This window comes from Humulus lupulus, chromosome 5, assembly GCF_963169125.1.
Source record: "Humulus lupulus chromosome 5, drHumLupu1.1, whole genome shotgun sequence".
NCBI classification, from domain to species: Eukaryota; Viridiplantae; Streptophyta; class Magnoliopsida; order Rosales; family Cannabaceae; genus Humulus; species Humulus lupulus.
In genome coordinates this window covers 82,152,231-82,158,521 of record NC_084797.1, presented here as the reverse complement: position 1 = coordinate 82,158,521, position 6,291 = coordinate 82,152,231, and positions in this window count along the sequence as shown.

Genomic DNA, 6,291 nt, shown 5'->3' with positions numbered 1-6,291 from the left:
TAATTCTCATCGATTCGGGAGCCACCCATAATTTTATTTCAAGAACTCTGGTCACCCAATTACAAATTCCGATAGCTGGCACCAAATCGTATGGGGTTACTTTGGGAAATGGAGAATCTTTGAAGTGTGAAGGAATTTGCAAAAATCTGAATGTACATTTTCAAGATGTGGGTGTATGGGATGATTTCTTACCCTTACCTTTGGTGGGTAGTGTTGATATCATTATTGGGTTACAATGGTTGGCTACTCTTGGCATAACCAAGATTGATTGGAAGCTACAAACAATGGAGTTCCAGCTGGAAAACAGGAAGTCTTAATTCAAGGGGATCCCTCGCTGGAAAGATCAATGGTGTCTCTCAAAACAATGGCCAAAACTCTTCAAACGAAGAAGCAAGGCATCCTCTTGGAGTTCAACTACATCAGCCCTACACCAACAATTCAGCACGACAGGTACCAGATTTTTTAGATAAAATTCTTACTAAATTTTCTGATGTGTTTGCTATGCCTGAAGGTCTTCCCTCGAAGCGTTTCCATGAACATGCCATCACCCTATAGACCGAAACTGCCCCTGTAAGCGTGCGGCCATACCGTTATGCCTATTCTCAAAAGGCTGAGATTGAAAAGCTGATTAAAGAGATGCTTCTAGTAGAAATAATTCAGCCCAATTCTAGTCCCTATTCAAGTCCAGTCCTTCTTGTCAAAAAGAAAGATAGATCGTGGAGATTTTGCGTCGACTACCGCGCCTTAAATCGGGTTACAATACCAGATAAGTATCCAATTTCGGTGATAGATGAGCTCCTTGATGAACTAAATGGTGCTCTCATTTTTTCTAAATTGGACTTAAAATCAAGTTATCATCAAATACAAGTGCGACAAGAAGATGTACATAAAACAGCATTTCAAACACATGATGGCCACTACAAATTCCTAGTCATGCCATTTGGTTTGACTAATGCTTCCTCCACCTTTCAGTCACTTATGAATGACGTTTTCCAGCCTTATTTGCCCAAGTTTGTACTGGTTTTCTTCGATGACATACTGGTATATAGCAAGACTACAGAGCTACACCAGCAACATTTGAAGCAGGTCCTGGCTCTTTTGCGCACACACCAGCTCTTTGCTAACCAAAAGAAATGCACTTTTGGCCAGCCCAAGGTTTGAGTATCTCGGCCATATTATTTCTCAACAAGGAGTTGCAGCTGATCCTGACAAAATCAAGGCAATGCTAGAGTGGCCAATACCTAAAACTATCAAAGCTCTCCAAGGATTTTTGGGTCTGACGGGATATTACCGAAAATTTGTGGCTAACTATGGCCGTATTGCTCAACCCTTAACTGACCAGCTGAAAAAGGAACAATTCTCGTGGGGAACAGCCTCTCAACAAGCATTCCGCTAGCTCCAAACAACTGACTCAAGTCCCGATATTGGCATTACCTGATTTTTCTCAGCTCTTTGTTATAGAAACTGATGTTTCTGGACACAGTTTAGGGGTTGTACTGTTACAAAATCAGAGACCCCTTGCTTTTTTCAGTCATGTTCTGGGCACCCAAGCTCGTAGGAAGTCGATCTATGAAAAAGATTTGACGGCCGTAGTTTATGCAGTGGCTAAATGGCGTCCATACTTGCTCGGTCGCAAGTTTATAGTGAGGACAGACCAACAAAGTTTGAGGTTTCTATTAAGGCAGCAAGTCATAGGTTCAGCATATCAAAAATGGGTTTCCAAGTTAAAGGGGATGGATTTCAAGATTGAGTATAGACCAGGTGCCCATAACATAGTTCCACAATACTGGCAGAGTTCCACAATACCCCATGTAGCGGCCATTCGGGGGAACTTAAAACTTACAAACGAGTGGCTATCAAACTCTTTTGGGAAGGCCTCTGTGAGGATGCCCATCGATTCGTTCAGAGCTGCTCCATTTTCCAGCAAAACAAACTTCTCACTACATCACCAGCTGGTTTGTTGCAGCCCTTAGCACTGCCGGCACAAGTTTGGGATGAGGTCACTATGGATTTCATAGAAGGGTTACCAACGTCGGAAGGGTGGGACACTACATTGGTGGTGGTTGACCGTCTAAGTATGCACACTTTATCAAACTTAAGCATCCATTTTCTGCTCCTACAGTGGCTGATTCCTTCATGAAAGAAATAGTTAGATTTCACGGTGTTCCTCAGTCAATCATTTCCGATAGAGAAAGAATTTTTCTAAGCCTTTTTTGGACCCATCTCTTCAAATTACAAGGCACTACTTAGAAGAAAAGCACTGCCTATCACCCGCAAACTGATGGGCAGACCGAGGTGGTAAATCGCTGTTTAGAAACATATCTAAGGTGTTTTACATACCAGCAGCCAAGGCAATGGTCGAAATGGGTGGCATGGGTTGAATACTCCTACAACACATCCTACCATTCCTCACTAAAATGTACCCCATTCATGGCTTTATATGGTCGCGACCCTCCTGCCCTTATACCTTACAAAATAGGGACCGCAGTGGTATATTCCGTAGATGACTAGCTGGATACTAGAGATGCCATTTTAGATGATCTTCGAATGCATCTTCTTCGTGCCCAGCACAAAATGAAGATCCAAGCTGACACCAAGAGAAGACTGCTGGAATTTTCAGTGGGAGACATGGTCTACCTCTAGCTACAACCCTACCGCCAACGTTCTCTTGCAAAACGCTCCAACGAAAAACTTTCAACACGATATTACGGACCTTTTCTTGTCATTCAGTGCATCGAATCAGTAGCTTACAAGCTCCAGCTCCCTGATCACGCCAGAAGTCACCCAATTTTTCACGTCTCTCAGCTCCGTCAAGCTATTGGCAATGAACCAGCCACGTTCACCATTCCGCCACAGCTCACAGCCGACCTCGAACTACAAACAGAGCCTGAAGCAGTTCTGAATCTCCAATTTGCTTATGCTAGTGCCCTCTCTCCTTCGGAAGTCCTCATCAAATGGCAGCATCTACCTGATTTTGAAGCCACCTGGGAGCCATACAACGCTATCTTGGAGCAATTTCCTTCTTTTCACCTTGAGGACAAGGTGAAGGTCTTTGGGGGGAGTAATGATAAGCCTCCAATTAATTTAGTATATTCTAGGAGGCCACGAAACAACTATAAATAAGGATTTTTTTATATTTAACAGTAGTTGTAATTAGTTTATTCTTTTATCTAGTTGGTAAGGGTTTATCCCGTGGCAGTCATGTTTTAAAGGTCTGATTTGTATTAGTCCTAACTGGCAATTAAGTTTAAATTTGTCTAGTACCTATAAATAAGGGAGGGATTCATTTTGGAGGGAAGCTTGGAAATAGAAGAGATTGTACTCTAGGAAAGAGCAGCCCTCTCGAAAGGTTGTAATTGGAGAGTCTAGCCTCTCGAAAGCTAGGTGTATCTTTTGAGAGGGATTTCAATATCTTGTGTTCTATTCTGTGATAGATAATTTTCTACTCTAGGATTATTCTATCAACTTACCAAAACACAAGGACATCAACATATAAAACAACACCAGGAAGTTCTTTCTCATAAGAACATTAAAAAAGAGACTCAATTGCCGAATTAAGCAAACTAGCGAGATCCAAAAATAGTCATCAATCACATCCCTTGATATTAATTTAAAAGAAGTAACAATCACCCATCCACTAATACTGTAGATAACTAACCAGAAATGTACCATTATTTGAGCACTCAAATCAAAATTTACAATAATATCAAAGAATCAAAAAACCCACAATCAACAAGAAAAGAACCCAGAAAGATGAGAAAACTAGAAAAAAAAAAAACCTATCTAACAAAAATCTATTAACATCAGTATAAGACATATTGGGAGAAAAAACCCTAAAAAGTTTTGAATATTAACAAAATTCATTAAAAGGGGCATGAAAGAGACCCAAACTCCTTAACAGAGGACCCTAACCTAGATGGAAAGCTTGAACCCATAATGTCCTTCGTACATGAACTTTTGAAGAAAGACATTAGTATACACAAATGTTTAGACAGAGGATATCAATATTAGACAGACAAATGGTTTGACAGATATTATAACATTAAACCTATAACGAATCATTATGAAAAGAGCGACTCTCAACAAAGTTAGTACACAATGAAGAAAAATAGAGAAAACTATAAAATAAAAAGAAGAAGAAGCACTAGAGATTTTGGATTAAAGTGTAACAAGAAAATTAATCATCGTGTTATTGAGCTAGACTGATTTTTATGTGGTTTTAACCAGAATCTTTCATATAATACATATGTTTATATATACTACATAATAAGTCTTCAAGATATTTCACCAAACATATGGAGTGCAGTATTTCTTTCTTCTTTAATCAGAACATAGTTCCGTTAAAATAAATCTTAAACTTAAAAAGTTTCTTACTAGGTTGGAAAATGTTCAACGAAGAATCATTAGACAATATTCCAGAAAATAAAAAGAAAAACAAAACCCAAGTTCAATTTCTGGAAAGGAATAAATACATAGCCCTTTATAATTTGAAAATTTTCTGATATTTAAAAACTCAACTTATAACGTAACACGTACCACCATCCTCTAAATCTACCTACTACTTAATTCAAAATCCTTATTTTAAACTTAAAAAATATCTCCCATGAGGCACTGTACCTTGCGGGTTCTCATTTTCCTACAAAAGCAGAGCTAAGGTCCTAAGCAGGGATGGAAAACAAAGAGATAATAAATAAAAATGACTAAAACAACGACAACAAAATGAAGAGATTGGAATTTCCGAGAAATGCACACTTGTAGGTGGCAAAAGCAAAGTTGAAGGGTAGTCGTTGGCCTTAGACTACTTAAGTTGAATTGAAAAAACTAATCAATGTTTAAAAAAGCGGTTTTGAGGCGCACCTCAGTGTGAGGCGGAAAAAAAACGCACCAAGGTGTGCGCCTTGCTTAGCAGAGGTGAGGCGCTGAGTTGAGGCGGGTGAGGAAGAAATTGGCTGAGGCATACGCCTCAGGGGTGCATTTCGTAATGGGCTTTTTTATGCCCAAAAAGATCCAAAATAAAAAACTGGTCTAAATAAGCCCAAAAAAACCTTATTAAAACTTATCTTAAATAGGCCCAAACCCAATAAAACTTAAAACTTATATTTTAACAAGCCCAATAAAACTTAAAACAAATAAAATTACTAACCCAAACAGCTCACTCACTCAGCTTCTCCTCTCCCTCTCGTTCATCTACTCTCCTCTGCCTTTTGTTCATCTCCTCAGCCCAGAAACCTGCCTAGAGCTGCTAAACTAAAGAAAGGAAAAAAAAACGAAACCAGCCTGCCTTCCTCCCTACCTCTTTGCATGGCTGCTAAAGCTTCTTTCCATAGTAGACTCCAGCTTCTATGTTTGAGTACATTTTATGACATTTCTTATTCTATGTTTGAGTTTTATAACATTTCTTATTCTATGTTTTATGATATGTTTGAGTTTTATGACATTTCTTATTCTATATTTGAGTTTTATAAGACACATTGATCTTACTTTATATCTTTAGATGTTATAAAAATATATTTTTTTTTTGAAAAAGAAACAGAGGTCAAAGACTGACCTCAATTCAAAATAATAAAAACCCTCACTTGTGGCGGAGGAAAACCGTGGTTACAAAAAAACAACAAAACAGCCCAAAAAAACACCACTAACATCAAACAACTAAACTTAAATCCAGAAATTGGCCCAATCTCTAATAAGTTCAGAGAAGAGAACCCCCTCAAAAAATTTGTTTCTATACACCCAAGTAGCCACCCAAAATTTTATCTTATCCCAAATAGTGTCTACAGAATTAGATATATCTTCAAATAGTCTATTATTTCTCTCTAGCCATAAGGCCCAAAAAGTAGCCAACACGGTAGTTTGCCAAAGATGTGAAACTCGCTTGCCGCCCCCTAACTTAGTGAGAAACAATTGAGTACAGTTAGAGGGCATACACCAAAGAATACCAAACTCAGCTAAGGCTTTTCCCCACACTTCTCTTGAGAAATGACACTCCAAGAATAAATGGCTAGTGGACTCCCCTGCCTGCTTACAACAAACGCACCAAGCAGGGGACAAACAGTGATAGAGTCTTCTTCTTTGCAGGTTGTCTTGAACATTAAGTTTATCATTGAAAACCAACCAACCAAACACTTTAACTCTTGATGGAGAGACACTTTTCCACAAAGACTTCCCCCAATCCCGAACTGAACCTAACTGAGCATAGCTTAACCTCCAAAAGGCCGATTTGCAAGAGAAAACTTCATTACCATCTGGTAACCACGCCCTTCGATCTTCTAAAACTACCGGTAACGCCACCCT